Raw genomic sequence first — 21,695 nt, forward strand, 5'->3', positions numbered from 1 at the left:
TCCTTCTTGGGTATGCTTTTGCGGGCATAAAAACTCGTGGTGCGACCTTCCGTATTTGTCATGGTAACTTCTCTGGTCGCACAGTTGATGCATACTTGGTATTGGGTCAACCAATTCATGCCCAGAATAATATCCAATTTGCTAGAATCGATGATTATCAGAGATGTTGGAAACTTGACGCCGTTGATGTCAATTTCCAAATTGCGGCAGACCAGATTGCTTCTGAGCAGGGATCCCGGGGATTGTACCAGCATGTGTTTTCCCAAAATCGAGCAAGGAAATTTGTTTTGGGCAGCAAAACTCCGCAAAATAAAAGAGTGGGAAGCCCCAGAGTCAAATAAAATTACGGCGAGTATGTTATTAACAAGGAACATACCAACGACGACTTCCGGGTCCTCTTGGGCTTCGTCTGGAGATATGATGGACTTTCCCTTGGATGGTACTTGGGGCGGAATACGGCTCCATGTAGTTGACTTGCGGATGGAATGGAGCTGTGTTTTTGTTTTTCTTGGGGCACTGTCTGGCGTAATGTCCTGTTTGCCCACAGCCGAAACAGGAATTGTTGCGCTGACAATCTTCGCGCACCGGGCTGGTCACGATATTCTTGATTTGGGTGGTGATCCTGTTGACATTTTGCTGCCAGTCGGGTTTGTACTCGACCTGATTATGTTGCCAAGTACGAGCCTTCTGCACTGGTTCCATATCCTTTTTCGGCTCGAATTTGTGCTTGTGTTCATTAATAGCTGGCTTGTTGTCGTGTAGGAGCTTGTGTTCCCTTTCCGTGATGAGGGCCTTGTTCACCAGAGTTAGGAAATCCGGAAAATCAAACATGCTGAACGTGCACCTGAGATGCTGATTCAGTCCTCCAAGAAATCTGTCGATCTTCCGTTCTTCTGTGGCCACATCATAGAGAGAATAGCGGGCCAAATGGTTGAATTTATTCAGGTACTCGCTGACTGTCATGCTGCCTTGAGTTAGAGCGAGGAATTCGTGCTGCTTCATTTTCATAATCTCGGTGGGAATATGATACTTGCGGAAATGATCCTTGAATTTAGTCCAAGTAATTTCCTTGTCCGCGGGCCATATGGCCTTAGCATTATCCCACCATATAGCGGCAGGTCCTTCGAGATAATGCATTGCGAAAGGAACCTTGTCTCCCTCTTCAGTGCGAGCAATCTCCAATTTACTCTCAATAGTCCTTAACCAATCATCGGCGTCCAATGGATCAATAACTTGGCTGAAGCTGGGAGGCTTGGTTAGTTGAAAATCTGACAGCTTGGAGTGATGACCATTCTGGTTTCCATTCTGCCCAACCATAACTTGCACACTTTTCAATATTTCCAGCAGATCGTTGCTCCTTCTTTATTCAAACATTCGCAGGATTTGCTCAATGGAAGGCGGATGTGGCGGTGGAGACGGAGGTGGCTGGTATGGCTCGGGGGAATGTCCTGCCTGTCTTGCGGAGCGACGGACAGGGACATCCTCACAAGCTTGGCTGCTGCTGCCTCCCCGCGTCATCCTATTATTTATTTTCCCAATACATAGCAACCGCGATGAGAAAAATCCAACATGGGAGGAAAGCCATTGACAAATCCCGGAAGAAAACAACGAAAGAAAACCAAAGCAAATAAAAGGTTCCAACATAATTATACATAGACTCAACATGAAAGTAAACATCACAATGGGTCTACTGCACTCATACATGAAACTAAGCATCATGACACGTGCGATTACACCCATACATCATACTCATGACGAAAGCGATACTCTAACGGTCTACTGCTCAGACGGTGCTGCTGCAGGCTCCTCTCCTGAGCCGGACCCAGATCTTGAACTAATAGTAGAGACGTCCGGGTTAAGAGAGATGCGCTGGTGCTGCGTCGAGGGCTCTCCCTCAGGGGCAGGCGCGGGATGGGAGCTAAGCATAGGAGCTGCAGGAGTAGCGACAAGGGATGCCCACGCAGCAGGAGCACTGCGAGGGGTCACTGCCAGAGGGTTAACGGTACCCTGCGAGGTCACCGGGGGAACGAAAACTGGAGGAGCGAAACCGACAGTAGGAAGAGGGTTCCTAGTACGAGCAGCGGTGAGAGCTGTCCGGGCACGGGTTAGCTCCCGAGCTAACTCGTAGTTTAGGAGATAGCTGGCAGTGATATAACGGGAAAGGTGGCTAGTGGGACGATCGCACGCCAGATTAATCAAAGGAAAGCGGATACGCCCATTCTCGTGCAGAGATGGGTAGTAGAAGAGACCTGTGTGGGTGTGCATGCGAACCTCGTTGTAGCGCAACTCTACAAGAGCCTCGATAGTAGCAAACTGGACCGCCTGAGATGGCATAGAAGCGAGACCACCCTTAGTAGAACGAGTGTAAGCGCCTGAAGGGGAACTATGGTGTAGAGTGACCTCAGCATAATACTCATATAATGCATCGGCCAGATGCTCCCGATACACCCGATCAGCACCCTCTGGGTAGAGTCGTCGCCACACGTTCTGAAGCAGGTCCGACAATGTGTACGGAGCTAGCTCAGGATGGTACAAGATTGGTACTGGAGCCATCTACACTCACAAACCATATAGTTAGTAATAACAGCAGATAAAAATGCATGCAATGCAGCAACCAATTTCTATGACTACCGACACTCAGAGGAAGCTATCTACCGTTCCATTAATGCACTAACGGTCTAGCGTGTCCTACAATCAGCGTGGCTCTGATACCAAGCGTTGTGGCACCCCGGGTCAGAGCAACCGGTTTACCTTGCATTGCTAGCCCAGAGATCAAGTCTTCTGGCAATACACAACAACATGGTACAGAAACAACCGCTTTATTGATGCTAGCGGATTACATAAGTCTGATATTACATCGAGATACGAGGCCAAGCGGCACACTCGGTGCGGCTGAAAAGTATGTACATCATTTAATGAACATGACGAGGGCCTCGATCACGCGAACTACGCGGCAGCGGAAGAACGACGAAGTGGAAACTCCATAGCACAGGGACACCGACGTGGACACGGCCTAGACGCGAGATGCGCTCCGATGCGAACCAACTTGCCTGAAAGCTGGCATGACACGCTAGGTCAGTACATTGAATGTACTTGCAAGCTCACAACAAACATAAGCACAATGACAAACAATATCATGACAATTAATCAGGTTAATGCAATACAAGAAATACTAGTAATGCGGTGAAATCAACATGTGCACCGAGTCTCGTGGACTCGCTTACCAGACGAGTTACCTCATAACCAAACAGTGACCATACCAGGGTCACAACTGAAACCAATCACTCATGATGCAGCTCATGAGTTCATGAATCATCACGAAACCAATGCCAACAACAATTATTTAGGGTGCAAGATTAATGATAAAAGTTGATCCATGGTGTGACTTACTTCCGAGCTATGCCCATAACCGAGGACGCGGCTATCGATAGATTAAATACACTTTGCAGAGGTAGCGCACTTTACCCACACCACGGAACCCATGGCCTCGCACTCCCATGCGGGTGGACCAACGGTGTTCCGACGAAAACCTCCCCTTGTCATGACACTCTCCCGGCTACTCCGACCAACTCCCTCTCAGGGCTAGGTCTTGGGTGGCCCCGTGCCTACCAAAGGCACCAACAGCCACCGTCGTGGCAAAAACGGTCCCAAACGGGGACAAGGTACCATAAAAAAACGAGCACACAAGGTTATGTCTGCTTACCGGGCCAGGGTATGCACGCCCATAACCTTCCCTCGCGCGAGGCACCGGTGAGGGGCACAACAAAGGACCGAATCAAGACCCCCCATAAGGTAAATGTGGTCGCACTGAGTAAAACCCGATTCAATGGCACCATGACGGGATCAACATCATATTCAAGTTGGACTTAACTAGGTTTAATTTTGAAATAAAAACTTTATATAAAAATCCATACTATGCCATGGTCATGCCACTAATCGACATGCAAAGCTAGCAACTCATAGATACGGATCAACATAATTATCTTGCACTACTCAGGATCAAAAACTTTACTGGTTCTACCTCATTTTTAATATCATGCAAAATTTTCATTAACTCATAATTCATATGAATATATCACTTAATAAAAGAACCACCATTATTTATCATAGCAATATAACCAAAGCAAAATTTTATTCTACTTGACTACTCTAGTCCATTCATTCAACCAGAGACTGGAACAAGCATTTGCAAGCATGATAAAGTAACTAGTACTCAACAAAATTTATTTAACAAATTTTAAATGCAAATAAGAACTAATATTCAAGTAGAAAATCATAGATATTGAGATAACACCATCCAAATGCTGGTGTGGCTTGCCTTAGTGCAGAGGAGCATCACACTCCTCCTGGTTGGCTTCAAGACAAGTCTCTTCTTCTGGAAATATTTAAGAACCACAAAAACAAATATCAAAAACCTCTCTGAATAGCACCAGAAATTCTAGACAGCAAGGAAAAATCCACATTTTCGTGTGCTGCTAGAGCTTTCTGAAATAAAGACAATGCAAAAAGAATCAACTCATTTGGACTTAGAGGCTAGAAGTTGTGGCTGGTCAAAGTTTTAGTCAAAATCTAATTAAATTTGAATAATTCAGAAAATCCTGGGGGGTGACGTCGAAGGCGTAAAGAGGGAGTACGCCTCACTCGTACCGCTTCGGGCACGAGTGGTGAGGCTGACGCTGGGCCCCGCCCATCAGGAGAGAGAGAGTGAGAGGGAGATCAGAGAGCGATGGCGCTTCGCCAGAGCTTACGCTGGCGAGGAGTGGGTTTGGGGCTAAACCAGAGGGATAGAAACGAAGAGGGGTTCACGGCGCACCTGCCCGTACCCGTGGCTTGCCGAGGGATGGCCGGAGCTGCTCGCAGTCAAGCTCGCAAGCGACGGTGGTGGACGGGACTTGTCGGAGAGGAAGAAGGCGACGACGAGAGGCGGCTCCGAGGGCTCAGCAGCGTCTAGGCGGCACCAGAGGACACCCAATGCCACGCCTAAGAGGTTGGTCAAGCTCGAGGGGCACTGAAGCGAGGTGGCTGGGCTGCGGAGGTCGCCGGAGTTCTCTGATCGGGGTCGACGGCCAGAGGCCTGCCCGACCTGGCTACGGTGTTCCTACGTGGCCGTGGCGGTGGTGAGGAGTGGTGTGAGGCTTGGAAGCGAGGAGAGGGGCTCTATATATAGCCGGAGCGAGAAGGGCGTAACGTGGCGCAGCCGGAGTGCTCTGGAAGCCGGCGAACGACGATGAAAGGCGCCAGTGCGAGGGGGCAAGGTTTCAGTGTGTAGGCGGAGGCTGTCCACGCTTGCGGACGAGCACAGGGAGCAGTGGAGAAGAAGATAAGGGCACGAGCGCACTGTGGCGTTTGGCCGCGACGTGCCCGTTCTCGCTGCGGCGTCTCCGGCATCGGCAAGCGCCAGGGAGGGGTCATGGATGATGGGTTAAGGCTGGTGGCGCGGCGCGGCAGTCGTCGGCGAGCTCTGGCTTGAGCACGCGCCGAACAGAAGCGTTGGCGCTACCCAGAGCGCGTTGAACGCGTGCCAGACGCCGTGTCCTCATGCGGTCACCGCCCTGGCATGGTAAAGACGGCGCCCACACGCGGCCAAACCATGTCTGGGCTAAAGTCCACGCAGTGTTTAGTCTAGAGGAGCTGAGGACACATCACCAGGCCGACCAGATTTGACGCAACCAACTTGGCAAGTTTCTGACCAGGAACTTGGTCGCCAAGTTTGGCTAGCTTCTAGATGGCCATTAGGGCTTATCTCCAGGGTTAAGGGTTTCTTAGGAGGGTAATTAGGCTCAAGAAAAATCAGGGCCAAAGGATCAAGGAAAAATGTACTTGCTGTACAAACTGAAATTTTGGGCCAGAAGAGAAATTATTTGCTATAGCAAAAATATTACAAAAAGTCATGCAATATTTTTGCTTGGGAAGGTGTGCCAAGGTCTCAAGATATCCAGGGATTATTTCAGATTTTTGGTAGCAATAACAATGAGGGTTGCTTTGGAGCACTAGTTTTTGAAAAGAGTTTCAGAGAGGAAAATGAATATTTTTCTTTTATGAAAAATATTCATTTGATTATTTTGGGGGTTTATCATGGAAATAAGGTTGAATGAGAAGTAGATGGGTCACTTGGGTGAAAGTCAAGGGCATGCCCATGTGACAAGTCCATTTGAATTGATTCCAAAAATCCAAATCAAGGCAAAGGCAAAAACCAAGTCCGGAAAAAGAGAGAAGGCAAAATCCAGGCTGTCACAATATCATTTATATTGATTGCATGTGATGTTTATCCTTTATGCATCTTATTTTGCTTAGTACGGCGGTAGCATTATATGATGATCTCTCACTAAATTTCAAGGTACAAGTGTTCTCCCTGAGTATGCACCGTTGCTACAATTCGTCGTGCCGAGACACCACATGATGATCGGGTGTGATAAGCTCTATGTTCACATACAACAGATGCAAGCTAGTTTTGCACACGCAGAATACTCGGGTTAAACTTGACGAGCCTAGCACATGCAGATATGGCCTCGGAACACTGAGACCGAAAGGTCGAGCGTGAATCATATAGTAGATATGATCAACATAGTGATGTTCACCATTGAAAACTAATCCATCTCACGTGATGATCGGACATGGTTTAGTTGATATGGATCACGTGATCACTTAGATGATTAGAGGGATGTATATCTAAGTGGGAGTTCTTAAGTAATATGATTAATTGAACTTTAATTTATCATGAACTTAGTACCTGATAGTATTTTGCATGTCTATGTTGTTGTAGATAAATGGCCCGTGCTACTGTTCCGTTGAATTCTAATGCGTTCCTAGAGAAAGCTAAGTTGAAAGATGATGGTAGCAACTAGACGGACTGGGTCCGTAACTTGAGGATTATCCTCATTGCTGCACAGAAGAATTACGTCCTGGAAGCACCGCTAGGTGCAAGACCCGCTGCAGGAGCAACACCAGACGTCGTGAACGCCTGGCAGAGCAAAGCTGATGACTACTCGATAGTTCAGTGTGCCATGCTTTACGGCTTAGAACCGAGACTTCAATGACATTTTGAACGTCATGGAGCATATGAGATGTTCCAGGAGTTGAAGTTAATATTTCAAGCAAATGCCCGGATTGAGAGATATGAAGTCTCCAATAAGTTCTAGAGCTGCAAAATGGAGGAGAATAGTTCTGTCAGTGAGCATATACTCAGAATGTTTGGGTACCACAATCACTTGACTCAACTGGGAGTTAATCTTCCAGTTGATAGTGTCATTGACAGAGTTCTTCAATCACGGCCACCAAGCTACAAAAGCTTCGTGATGAACTATAATATGCAAGGGATGGACAAGACAATTCCCGAGCTCTTCGCGATGCTAAAGGCTGTGGAGGTAGAAATCAAGAAGGAGCATCAAGTGTTGATGGTCAACAAGATCACTAGTTTGAAGAAAAAGGGCAAAGGAAAGAAGGGGAACTTCAAGAAGAACGACAAGCAAGTTGCTGCTCAAGTGAAGAAGCCCAAGTCTGGACCTAAGCCTGAGACTAAGTGGTTCTACTGGAAAGGGACTGGTCACTGGAAGCGGAACTGCCCCAAGTATTTGGCGGATAAGAAGGATGGCAAAGCGAAAGGTATATTTGATATACATGTTATTGAGGTGTACCTTACTAATGCTCGTAGTATCGCCTGGGTATTTGATACTGGTTTTGTTGCTCATATTTGTAACTCGAAACAGGGGCTACGGATTAAGTGAAGATTGGCTAAGAACGAGGTGACGATGCGCGTGGGAAATGGTTCCAAAGTCGATGTGATCGCCGTCGGCACGCTACCTCTACATCTACCTTCAGGATTAGTTTTAGGCCTGAATAATTGTTATTTGGTGCCAGCGTTAAGCATGAACATTATATCTGGATCTTGTTTGATGCGAGACGGTTATTCATTTAAATCAGAGAATAATGGTTGTTCTATTTATATGAGTAATATCTTTTATGGTCATGCACCCTTGATGAGTGGTCTGTTTTTTACTAAATCTCGATAGTAGTGATACGCATATTCATAGTATTGTAGCCAGAAGATATAAGTTTAATAATGATAGTGCAACTTATTTGTGGCACCGCCGTTAGGTCATATTGGTGTAAAGCGCATGAAGAAACTCCATGCTGATGGGCTTTTGGAATCAGTTGATTATGAATCACTTGATGCTTGCGAACCATGCCGTATGGGAAAGATGACTAAGACTCCGTTCTGGAACAATGGAGCGAGCAACAGACTTATTGTAAATAATACATACTGATGTATTCGGTCCGATGAGTGTTGACTCTCGCGGCGGGTATCGTTATTTTCTGACCTTCACAGATGATTTAAGCAGATATGGGTATATCTACTTGATGAAACATAAGTCTGAAACATTTGAAAAGTTCAAAGAATTTCAGAGTGAAGTGGAAAATCATCGTAACAAGAAAATAAAGTTTCTACGATCTGATCGTAGAGGTGAATATTTGAGTTACGAGTTTGGTCTTCATTTGAAACAGTGCGGAATAGTTTCGCAACTCACGCCACCCGGAACACCATAGCGTAACGGTGTGTCCGAACGTCGTAACCGCACTTTATTAGATATGGTGTGATCTATGATGTCTCTTACTGATTTACCGCTATCGTTTTGGGGTTATGCTTTAGAGAAGGTTGCATTCATGTTAAATAGGGCACCATCTAAATCCGTTGAGACGACACCATATGAACTGTGGTTTGGCAAGAAACCCAAGTTGTCGTTTCTTAAAGTTTGGGGCTGCGATGCTTATGTGAAAAAGCTTCAACCTGATAAGCTCGAACCCAAATCGGAGAAATGTGTCTTCAGAGGATACCCAAAGGAAACTGTTGGGTACACCTTTGATGGTAGCTGGAACTACGTCGGTTTTTCCCTGGAGACGGAGGGATGATGTAGCACATCGACGGTAGGTATTTCCCTCAGTTATGAAACCAAGGTATAGAACCAGTAGGAGAACCAAGCAACACAACGTAAGCAGCACCTGCACACAAATAACAACACCTTGCAACCCGACGTGTTAAAGGTGTTGTCAATCCCTTCCGGGGTACAGCGCCTCAAGATAGGCAAACGGACGTGAGGTAAATTGTAGTAGATTGATAGACCGAATGCCAAATAAAATAAATAAAGATAAAACACAGCAAGGTATTTTTGTATTTTTTGGTTTAATAGATCTGAATAAAAATGCAAAGCAAAAGTAGATCGCAAGGAAAATATATGAGAAAGAAGACCCGGGGGCCGTAGGTTTCACTAGTGGCTTCTCTCAAGAAAAATAACAAACGGTGGGTAAACAAATTGTTGTTGGGAAATTGATAGAACTTCAAATAATTATGACGATATCCAGGCAATGATCATTACATAGGCATCACGTCCAAGATTAGTAGACCGACTCCTTCCTGCATCTAGTACTATTACTCCACACATCGACCGCTATCCAGCATGCATCTAGTGTATTAAGTTCATGGAAAAATGGAGTAATGCAATAAGAACGATGACATGATGTAGACAAGATCCGTTTATCTATATGGCGGTAGATATAGATCTCGTCTTTTTATCCTTAGTAGCAACGATACATACGTGTTGGTTCCCTTTCTGTCACTGGGATCGAGCACCGTAAGATCGAACTCACTACCGGGCACCTCTTCCCATTACAAGATAAATAGATCAAGTTGGCCAGACAAAACCCAAATATCGGAGAAGAAATACGAGGCTATATATAAGAGATCATGCATATAAGAGATCAAAGAAACTCAAATAACTTTCATGGATATAAAAAGAGATAACTGATCATAAACTCGAAGTTCATCAGACACCACTGCAGGATGCTGCTAACGCGACACTACGATCAAAGACCCTTCGAGAAACTCTGTGCGATGCAATAATTGCAAACAGTGCTATATGAAAACCGTCAGAAATGATGCAAAACGTTTGCGATGGAGGATGCATCAAACACGGTTCGGATTTTAGTTGCGTGTGCGATGCAGGGCATACGGTTCAGCTCAATTAACCATTTGCAATGATGAGGAACAAAAGAAACGGGCAGCCAGATGAAGGTGTGTGCGATGTACAACATACGGTTCGCTCGGATGAACTGTTTGTGATTAGGCAACACAAAAGAAACGGTCAGCAAGATTCAAGGTGTGTGCGATATACGGCATGCGGTTCACTCTGATGAACTGTTTTGTGTTGAGACATGAGAACAGAAACGGTTCAAATGAACAAGATGTGTGTGATACGAGGCAAACAGGTTTGTAATCAGAAACGTGTGCGAAGACCGATAAGAACACAGGCGATTACTGCTAACAAGCCATGTGTGTTGTGAGCAAACGATTGCTGGTATACAATTGTGAGTGATTGATGAAAACATCACCGATGGGTTCTGTCATGGTTTTGTCACGGCAGATGTCCTAAAGAAAGGACTTAGTCGTGGAACCATCGCTACGGGTTAACTTAAAGGGGTTAAAGCGGACAAGGGACGCAAGAGAGTTTTATACTAGTTCGGCCCCTTAGGATGAAGGTAAAAGCCTACGTCTAGTTGTGATGGAATTGCCGGGGTTTCGATGACCAGGGAGCGAATACGCTTTGCCTGGGTCTCGAGTTGTTGTCTGTTGTCCTTGAACCGCCGCCGGGTCGTCCCCTTATATACATGGGTTGACGCCCGTCGGTTTGCAGAATCCGAGGCCGGCTCATAATCGTGTCCGGCTCGGTCTCTACTACTTCTATCTTACAACACAAGTTTACATGTCAATGCCGGTTTATGTCTACATGCCTTAAACCGGCTTTGGGCCCTGGGCCTTCATGAAGCGTCACCGTCTGTCTTCATGGACTTCAAATACAGATGAACTACTTATGGGGTTAACCCGGCCTCTCCTGGCCGGTTTACGCCCAGTGGTAATATCCCCAACATTAGGCCCCAGATTGATTTGAACTGGTTCATGTCAATCCTCAATACTTAAGAAAATTTCTTCTTTAACATCTTCACATAATCTTGTAAACCGCCGTGACATCATCTTCTAGGATCATGGTAAACCGCCGTGACGTCACCTGTCATTAATGAGCCTCCGACAATCGAGGCGACAGCTCTGCCTCATATCCAAAATTTAGGCTCCTCGATTTTCGCACCTGACGCTTATCTTTCTGCCCTTATAAATAGGGCCAGGGGGTCTTTCCATTTTTTCCCCTCGTGCCTCTTCGCGTCGCCGTCTTCCTCGCGCCGACCGACCCTCGAGATCTGCCGCCGCCGTCGTCTTTCGTCTCTGCTTCGACAAAGGCCGCTGCATCAACCTGATTGTATCAGAGAAGAGCAGTGACCCTCCGCTGCTTCCTCTTGCGCTAGTAAGTCCCTCTTCTTCTCGCCCTAGATCCGCCATTAGGGTTCGGTGTTCTTCGTAGCTTGAAGCTATTCTTCCTTTGGTAGCACCAATGGCCGGTTAGATCTGACTATTTTCTACGCCTTTTGTAGTTTAGACTCCTTTCTTTTGTTAATGCACCTGCTTGATATCCAACTCATCTCAACTTGGTGAACCTTTAGCACACTGGAAATTAGGTCAGAATATATTTTGTTTTTCCAACGCGCGGTAGATCTGAAATTACCATAGCAAGATGTGAAACTTGTTTCTTCCTTCACTTACACACTTTGAATACCAGACTGGGCGCTTTAACTTCACAGAAAAAATGATGACCGGTAGATACCATTAGTCCCCTGTTGAACCGCCAATGCATTACACCGTTTCCATTGTCAAACTCCGGTTTACGAATAACCAAATCCGGTTTATCAATATGCTTGTATCCTTATACCGCCGTATAGTTGTCCACTGTAAATCTTAAACCGGCAATAATCATATTTCAGATCTTTCATTGCCATGGCCAAGCAAGTCTATGAATGCAATTGGGCTCCTTCTCGAGTAACCGAAGAACAGTTAAACAATGTTGTTAAAACGGGCGCTTTAGCCAAGAAAGATGTCATCCACTAGAGGGTCCCTGGCCCGGAAAATCCTCCTACACCCAAGGATGGAGAGGTAGTCGTGTTTGCTGATCATCTCGGACGAGGTTTTAGCCCTCCCAGTTCAAATTTTTTTTGAGATGTACTAGCCAATTTTCAGCTACGCCCTCAAGACATCGGTCCCAATTCTATGACCAACATCTGCCACTTCTAAGTCTTCTGTGAGGTTTATCTGCAAGAGGAACCTACAGTCGAACTGTTTAGGGATTTCTTTCACTTAAACCATCGCACAGAGTTCTCGGATGGACCCAATATGGAACTGGGCGGAATGGCGGTTCAAAAAAGGAAATAAGTCACCTTCCCTCATCCCAAACTCCACAGTCACCCCAAAGAATGGAACCAGACTTGGTTTTATTGCATGGATACATCTCCAGCTGATGAAAACCCCCTGCTGGGTTACCGCCCTGAACGCCTGAGCAACACACATCCTTTTCCTCAGAGGTTGACTGCAAGAGAAGGCCAACTATGCTCCTCAATTATCAAAGCTTAGAGCCTTCATGGCAAACGGTTTGACAAGAGTTGATCTTGCTCGTTGTTGGATAAGCTGGAGTATTCTGCCCTTAAGCCGGCGCTCCGGTTTGAGTATACGGGGAGTTTGAAGGATGCTCAGCGGCACATTGACATTCAGCTTACAGATGCAGAAGTCACTGAGGCTGTAAAAAAATATTGAATGAACCGGAGGCTGTCTGTGCCCAAACTGGACTACTCCCTTTCTGCACCTTCAACAAACCACCAGCTGTAAGAATCATATAATCTTTTTATCTGAAGTTGCTTCTGTCTAAATATTCTCTGAAAGTGTGATTATTTTCTGACAGGGTGATGATCCGTTCTGGAACAAGAAACCATTACAGGACAAACCGACGAAACCGCAAGACAAACCGGTCAAGCCAGTTCATCCAAAGACCAAGGTTGTTAAAAAACCTGCCAAGAAAAGGACCACTGCATCCTCCGATCTACCAGCTGATGACGATGTGGGTAACCCGGAACCAGAGGTAGAACTTGACTCTCTTGGTTCATTTTCGTAAATCTCATTGACAATGATTATTATCAGGACGGCACTGAAGGCAGTCATGCTGAGGACGTAGAGGTAACCATTCTTTCCTCCGATTCAGATCCTCTGCCAACATCAAAAATCCGTCAAGCAAACCGGAAAGTAAAATTTTCTCACCCTCTTGCTTATTTGGACCCAAACTTTCTTTTGAAGACGCAGCAGCACGAGGCTCGCCGTACAACCCGGCACAGCGGCCAGGTAGTTACCTCCGCGGGTTTACCGAACAGTCCGGTTCGGAAACGCCGAGCAGAGGTCTCTTATCCCATTGATACTTCATACCCCAAAGCAGGTTGTTTCCGCTAGCCTCTTAACCCGTCTGATTCAAATTATCAGGGTACTTCTCACTCATCTTCTGGCGAGTCATCGACCACACAGCTTCCACCCCTCAAAACAGTTCCTGGGTGAGCTATGCACGTGTCTTTATTCTTGATGTGTTATCTTTTCATACTGTACTGATCCTCATGTCTATCTTTTCTCAGCGCCAAGCCGAAACCCAGCAAGAAAGCTTGGTTGAGCAAACCGGCTGATGATAATGTAGCTGTTGAACCGGAAAAAATGCCAGATCCAGAAGAAACCGACGCTGACGACATGCTGAACGATCCGCCGCCTCAAGACCATGAGTTCCTTGCCGAAGAAGTGCAAGTCGACACTACAAGTCATGCAGACCGGCCAACTAGCCCTGTTCGAACTGATGACAAACCGGTCAGTCCAGTTAAGGATACTGACAAACCGCCAACTCCAGTGAAGGCTGTTGATGGCCAAGACGATGACATTATGATTATTGGCACTAGCCACACCACTCCTGGCAACCCTGTCGCTTTGTCAAAGCATACTGCCAAGGACGAGCTCTCTGCTATCGGCAAAGGCAAATGGAATGCCGATTTATCAAGCTACGCCCATCTCAATGCTCAAGACATTCACTCTGGCTTCTTGAACCGTCTGTATACCAGCCATGACTATGAAGCTAGTTTGGTAAGCTTGATGAAGGAGCGATATGAGGTAACTACTATTTTTCTCTTTTGTCCAATTGTAGTTTATCAACTCCTAGTAGCCCCCAAGTGACGGTTTATGATACCAATCTAAACCGGGACTTTTGTCATAACTTAAGTTTGCATATTTAGCCTCCAGGGACCGGATTACTTCTTTATGATGAACCGATTCCTTAAAATTTGCCATACTGCTCTTTCACCGGTATAGCCCCCAAGGGCCGGTTTAACTTTATAAAGATGAACCGGGATTGTATAAAAATTCCCATACCAACAGTTTTTGAGCAAACACACATTAGCCCCCAAGTATCAAGGGCATAACTTGTTATGTGCTTGGTACTTCAAATATGTACTGTCAACTCATTATGTATCTGTCTTTTTATAGGCTGAACTGAGCAAGAAGGAAAGCCAAACCGCCGATCTGCAAGAGAACATCAAGTCCCAACAGGCAGAAACTTCCAAAGCAAAAGATGAGCTGACGAGCGCCTTAGCCGTTATGGAAAAGCTAAAGGAGAGCTTCGCCAAGGAGGGGGCGGATTGGAATACAGAGAAATCCGCTTTGCGGAAAAGAGCTGAAGACGCAGAAGCAGCTCTCAAACCGGTGGTAGACGAGCTGACTGGTGTAAAGCGGCAGATACATGCCATGACTGTTGCTGTGTTCGGTAAGCATCCTTGCTTTATACTTTCAACATATCTTCCCATGTGTTTCCGGTTTACTCATGTTTGCAATGATGCAGGAACTCGCATTAGTCATCTGGGCTCTGATGTTCAGAAGAAGCTGAAGGCTGCCTACACGCTGATAGAACAATTGTAGACCGGCGCACAACGAATTATCTGCACCGCTTCTCACAATAAGCCGCCCCCGACGTTAATCAAGGATACCTTAGACAGGCTATCTATGCTACCTGCCTGGGTAGAAGAGCTAAAGAGGTCTGCTGGAAGGGCTGGCGCTCTGACCGCACTAACCCGGGCAAAAGCATGGGTGCCTGATCTTGATCCAACGGACGTGGCTAAAGGCTACCCAAGCTTAAAAGAAGACGGATCAGAATTTGGCACTGAAGATCTCCGCGCCATAAACCGGGAAGTACGTCCACTGGCTTGTCAGCTTGCTGAAGAGGCTGATCTTTCATTTTACCAGGCGAGTTATGATACCAATAACAAGCGGGTTGCTGCACCAACTCCTGAGGCTCAAAACCTGATCCCTCCAATCCGTAAGCACACTTATGCCCCTGACATTGAACCATCCACCCTTATAAGCGACGAAGCTGTGTTCCAAGCTTTAACTGGGATCGACTGGACAACTGTTGACTTCTAGCCGCTGGGTAGGGACGAAGAAGATGAACCGGTGCAAGATGATCCACAGTCGTCAGGTCAAGCTGATAAGCAATCATAATCCGGGGGCCGGTTTAGTCTTCCACGTGCTGTAATGCTTATTGAGAAACAATTATCCCTTGGGCACTGAAACGCCTTGTAATAGGCTAGTTAAAACACTTTGTCTGTTATGCCTTCGTGTATATTTATCTGCAACTGATGCGTGCTAATCCGCCATGCTTAAGATATGATGTTCATAATCCATAGCTATTTGTTCAAGTTGTTCCTGCAGATAAAAAGCTTAAAGCGCCCTGGCGGTTTACCACTGGGCGGGTCATGATACCCAAATATATATATGACCATGGTTTATAACCAAGGTTGTAAAAGATAACCAAATATGGAAATATATGATACCTGTGACCTTTAGGCATAGTGTTGGCTGACCAACCTTGTAATGAGGGTAATAACCCTAATCTGGAGTAGAAGTAACCCTTGTTATATGATGCCGGTTTACAATAAAACCGTTTCGGGTTGTGATAAACACTGGTTTATTCCATACTGGTGATTTTGAGTCAAAACCAGACCGGGCTGATAGTCTCCGGATTATAACTTGATCATGTACTGACAACTTGTAGTTGACAGCCTAACCGGGTTGATAAACACCGGTTTGAAAACATCACAAATCTTATCAAAAGAAAGAGAAACTTAGCAAAAGGAAAATAAAACCGTTGTAGTCGAGGCTTTTCACGGGCTGCCAGGCCCTAAATTCGACAGCAAAGAATCTCCAAACAACATTGTGAGCTATGCTTAGTGGGTGCCTATGTTTGAGCTGTTATTTACAACACTCTCTTTGGCCCCGGATTGATGTGGCTTTGAGCCGATCAAGAGGTGTGACTGTGGTTCGGATACGACCAAGCCCCCAAGTGATGCTGTGGCATTGCACCGATCAAGAGGTGTAGCTATGGTTCGGGTACGACCAAGCACCCAAGTGATGTTGTGGCATTGCGCCGATCAAGAGGTGTAGCTATGGTTCGGATACGACCAAGCCCCCAAGTGATGCTGTGGCATTGCGCCGATCAAGAGGTGTAGCTATGGTTCGGATACGACCAAGCCCCGAAGTGATGCTGTGGCATTGCGCTGATCAAGAGGTGTAGCTATGGTTCAGATACGACCAAGCCCTCAAGTGATCTAATATGAAGCTTTGAGAAGCTAAATCAAGGGGTAAACCGGATGCCGCTTTGTAAGCTCCATGTAACCACACATGATGTAAGAAAAACAACAGATACCCCACTTTAGCTGAGGTTCCGGTTTATTATATTGTACATAATATATACAATGTCATAATATGTACATAAGTAGAGCCTATAGCTCAAGTATAGTAAGGCCGAAGATGAGCAATATTCCACGGCCGATTGGTCTCCTTCTCCGATTTACGTGAGTCTTTGCGCTCTCGAACATCGATTAGGTAGTACGACCCATTGTGTAGATTCTTGCTGACCACAAAGGGTCCTTCCCAAGGGGGGGGGATAGCTTGTGCATATCCGTCTGATCCTGGATGAGCCAAAGCACCAAATCACCTTCTTGAAAGGTTCTGGTTCTAACCCGGCGGCTATGATTACGACGCAGATCTTGCTGATAAATCGTCGAACGGGCTGCCGCCAGGTCACGTGCCTCATCTAACAGGTCAAGAGCTTCCTGCCGTGCCTTCTCGTTGCCAGCTTCAGCATATGCCGCTACACGAGGCGAGTCATGACGGATGTCACTAGGAAGAACTGCTTCCGCTCCATAAACCATGAAGAATGGTGTGTATCCTATCGATCTGTTGGGTGTGGTATTGATGCTCCACAACACAGAAGGTAACTCCTCAACCCAACAACCCAGCGTCCGTTGCAAAGGAACCATAAGCCGGGGTTTGATGCCTCTAAAGATCTCTTGATTGGCCCTCTCCGCTTGACCATTAGACTGTGGGTGAGCCACTGATGACACGTCAAGCCGGATGTGCTCTCGTTGATAGAACTCCTTCATGGCACCTTTTGACAGATTGGTACCATTGTCTGTTATAATGCTGTGTGGAAAGCCGAACCGGAAGATCACCTTTTTGATGAATTGAACCGCCGTGGCTGCGTCACACTTACTAACTGGCTCTGCCTCCACCCACTTTGTGAACTTATCAACCGCCACCAAAAGGTGGGTCTTCTTGTCCTTGGACCTCTTGAAAGGCCCAATCATATCCAGCCCCCAAGTTGCAAACGGCCAGGTGATTGGAATCATCCTCAATTCTTGAGCCAGTACATGAGCACGCCTTGAGAATTTCTGACAGCCATCACATCTTTTGACCAAGTCCTCGGCATCAGCATGAGCTCTCAACCAATAGAAACCGTGATGAAACGCCTTGGCCACCAAAGATTTTGAACTGGCGTGGTGACCACAATCTCCTTCGTGGATCTCACGCAAAATTTCACGGCCTTCCTCAGGAGACACACAACGTTGAAACGCCCCTGTCACACTGCAATGATGTAACTCTCCATTGATAATAGTCATGGACTTGGACCACCGGATTATCTGCCTGGCCAAAGTTTCATCCTCTGGTAACTCGCCCCGGTTCATATACGCCAGATATGGAACTGTCCAATCCGGGATAACATGAAGAGCCGCCACCAACTGAGCCTCCGGATCAGGAACAGCCAAATCCTCTTCACCAGGGAGCTTGACGGACAGATTATGCAAAACATCCAGGAAGACATTAGGTGGAACCGGTTTATGTTGGGAACCCAGGCGGCTTAAAGCGTCCGCCGCTTCATTCCTCCGCCAGTCCACATGATCCACCTGATAACCTTTAAAGTGACCTGCTACAATATCCACCTCACGACGATATGCTGCCATTAGTGGGTCCTTGGAATCCCAAGTGCCGGACACTTGTTGAGCCACCAGATCCGAGTCACCGAAGCACTTAACTCGGCTTAGGTTCATCTCCTTAGCCATCCGAGTAAAGCCTCATATTCAGCTGCATTGTTAGTGCAAGGGAACATTAAACGGAGAACATAACAAAACTTATCACCTCGTGGGGAAGTTAATACGACTCCAGCCCCCGAGCCCTCCAATTGCCTGGACCCATCAAAATGAATAGTCCAATAATTATGATCCGGCTTCTCCTCTGGCGCTTGTAATTCTGTCCAATAATTGATGAAATCCACAAGTGCCTGAGATTTGATCGCCGTTCGGGGTATGTATTTCAACCCGTGAGGCCCGAGCTCGATAGCCCACTTAGCAATCCGGCCGGTTGCTTCCCTGTTCTGGATTATATCCCCCAAAGGAGCAGAGATGACCACCGTGATGGGATGACCTTGGAAATACTGCTTAAGCTTCCGGCTTGCCATGAAAAACCCATACACCAATTTTTGCCAATGCGGGTACCTCTGCTTGGACTCAATAAGTACCTCACTGATATAGTAAACTGGCCACTGAACCGGATATTCCTTTCCAGCCTCCTTGCACTCCACCACAATAGCCACACTAACAGCCCGAGCGTTAGCTGCCACATATAGCAACAATGGTTCTTTGTCAACCGGAGCAGCGAGAATCAGCGGATTAGCTAGCTGCCGCTTTAAGTCCTCAAATGCTTCATTAGCGGCGTCACTCCAGACGAAGTTATCCGTTTTCTTCAGCATCTGATACAAAGGGATGGTCTTCTCGCCAAGGCGACTGACAAACCGGCTCAACGTGGCAATCCGGCCTGCCAGGCGTTGAACATCATTGATACACTTCGGTTTAGCCAAGGAGGTGATGGATTTGATCTTTTCCGGATTAGCTTCAATGCCCCTGTTAGACACCAAAAAGCCCAAGAGCTTGCCTGCAGGTACACCAAAGACACACTTGGCCGGATTAAGCATCATTTTATAAACCCGCAGGTTATCAAAGGTTTCCTTCAAGTCATCAATCAATGTATCCTTCTTCCTTGATTTTACCACAATATCATCCACATAGGCGTGAACATTGCGGTCGATCTGTTTATGAAGACAATTCTGCACACACCGTTGATAAGTCGCCTGGGCACTCTTGAGCCCAAAGGGCATGGACACATAGCAGAAGGCTCCAAAGGGAGTTATGAAGGATGTCTTTTCCTGGTACATAACTGCCATTTTGATATGATGATAACCAGAATATGCATCCAAAAGCTTAAACGCTCGCAACCCGCCGTAGCATCAATAATTTGATCAATACGGGGAAGGGCAAAAGGATCTGCTGGACAAGCTTTGTTAAGATCTGTGTAGTCTACACACATACGCCAAGTGCCATTCTTCTTGAGGACCAGCACCGGATTAGCCAACCACTCAGGATGGAATACTTCCACGATAAATCCAGCCGCCAAGAGCCTGGCTACTTCTTCTCCAATAGCTTTGCGTCTTTCTTCATTGAACCGGCGGAGAAACTGCTTGACCGGTTTATACTTAGGATCAACATTGAGAGTGTGCTCAGCAAGTTCTCTCGGTACACCAGGCATGTCAGAAGGCTTCCATGCAAAGATGTCCCGATTCTCACGGATGAACTCGATGAGCGCGCTTTCCTATTTCGGATCCAAGTTAGCGCTGATGCTAAACTGCTTGGACGAATCGCCAGGCACGAAGTCAACAAGCTTAGTCTCATCAGCCGATTTAAACTTCAGGGCCGGATCATGCTCTGTAGTTGGTTTCTTCAACAAAGTCATATCGGCCGGATCAACATTGTCCTTGTAAAACTTCAACTCTTCTGTTGCACAAACCGACTCAGCATAAGCCGCATCACCTTCTTCACACTCCAGAGCAATCTTGCGGATCCCATGCACGGTTATAGTTCCCTTGTGACCCGGCATCTTGAGCTGCAGATAAACATAACAAGGCCGTGCCATAAACTTAGCATAAGCTGGCCATCCAAATAGGGCATGATACGGGATTCTGATTTTCACCACTTCAAAGGTCAAGGTTTCTGATCTCGAGTCATGCTCGTCTCCAAAAGCCACCTCCAGAGCTATCTTACCAACAGGATATGCCGACTTACCAGGCACCACACCATGGAACACCGTATTGGATGGTTTAAGATTTTTATTAGCCCCATGCGACAGAAAGTTTCATATAAAGTATATTGATACTACTCCCTCCATCCATGAGTAGCTTAGTGAACTTATAACCTCCCACCTGAGGTGCCACCACCAGAGCCAGATGGCCCGGATTGTCAACCCGGGGTGGATGATCTTCTCTACTCCACACAATCGGCTGCTCGGACCAGCGCAAATAACGGGGCACCGCCGGTTCAACGGCATTCACCACCCTTTTATGAAGCTTCTGATCGCGCTTGTCCAAGCTAGTGGTGAAGACATGATACTGTCCGCTATTCAACTGCTTCTAGTTGCTCTGGTGACCCGACTGCTGCTGCTGCTGCTGATTGCCCTGATGATTATAGCCACCTTGGTTACCCTGATTACTTTGGTTGTTATGTCCACCCTGATTACTGTGGAAGCCTGAACCGGAATTTCCTCCACCATAACCCGGCCCATGAGAGCCGGGGCCTGAACCGCCTCCTGGTCCATGATCATACCGGAAAGAATCAGAATTTTTGAACTCTTGCATGATGTAACAATCTTTCCAGAGGTGCATGGACGGGTCCTCCTTCGTCCCATGCTTTGGACATGGCTGGTTCAACAGATAAGACAAACGTTCCGGATTAGGATTTGGCCTTCCACCATGCTGAGGCGGTTTACCCTTACGCCGCTGGCCCTTGTCATGTGTATTAGTTTTAGCCACAAAGTCTAAACCGTGGTCCGCATTACGCTTGCCGCCGTTTCCATGACCCGCCGGGTTGTGGTGCTGCCCCTTGGCGTTGCCGCTCTTTTTTCCCTTCCCTGTCTTATCATCGTTAGACTGGGGATCCTTGGTACTATCAGAGTCGGCATACTTCACCAGTGCAGCCATGAGGGTTCCCATGTCATTACAATGACGTTTGAGCCGTCCCAACTTCAACTTTAGGGGTTCAAACTGGCAATTGCCTTCCAATGTTAAAACCGCGGTCTCAGCGTTGATGCGGTCCGATGAATGCAAAATCTCCGAAACCCGGCGCACCCAATGGGTTGTTGACTCTCCTTCCTCCTGGACACAGGCAGCTAAGTCCACAATTGACATGGGCTGCTTGCATGTATCCTTGAAATTCTGAATAAACCGGGCTCTCAACTCGGCCCATGACCTGATAGAATTAGCCGGTAAGCTCTTTAACCAAGTGCGGGCTGTCCCTTCTAGCATCATGGTGAAGTATTTCGCACATGCCGCATCATCCACATCCAGCATCTCCATGGCCATCTCATA

This window comes from Aegilops tauschii, chromosome 1 (assembly GCF_002575655.3).
Source record: "Aegilops tauschii subsp. strangulata cultivar AL8/78 chromosome 1, Aet v6.0, whole genome shotgun sequence".
NCBI lineage: Eukaryota > Viridiplantae > Streptophyta > Magnoliopsida > Poales > Poaceae > Aegilops > Aegilops tauschii.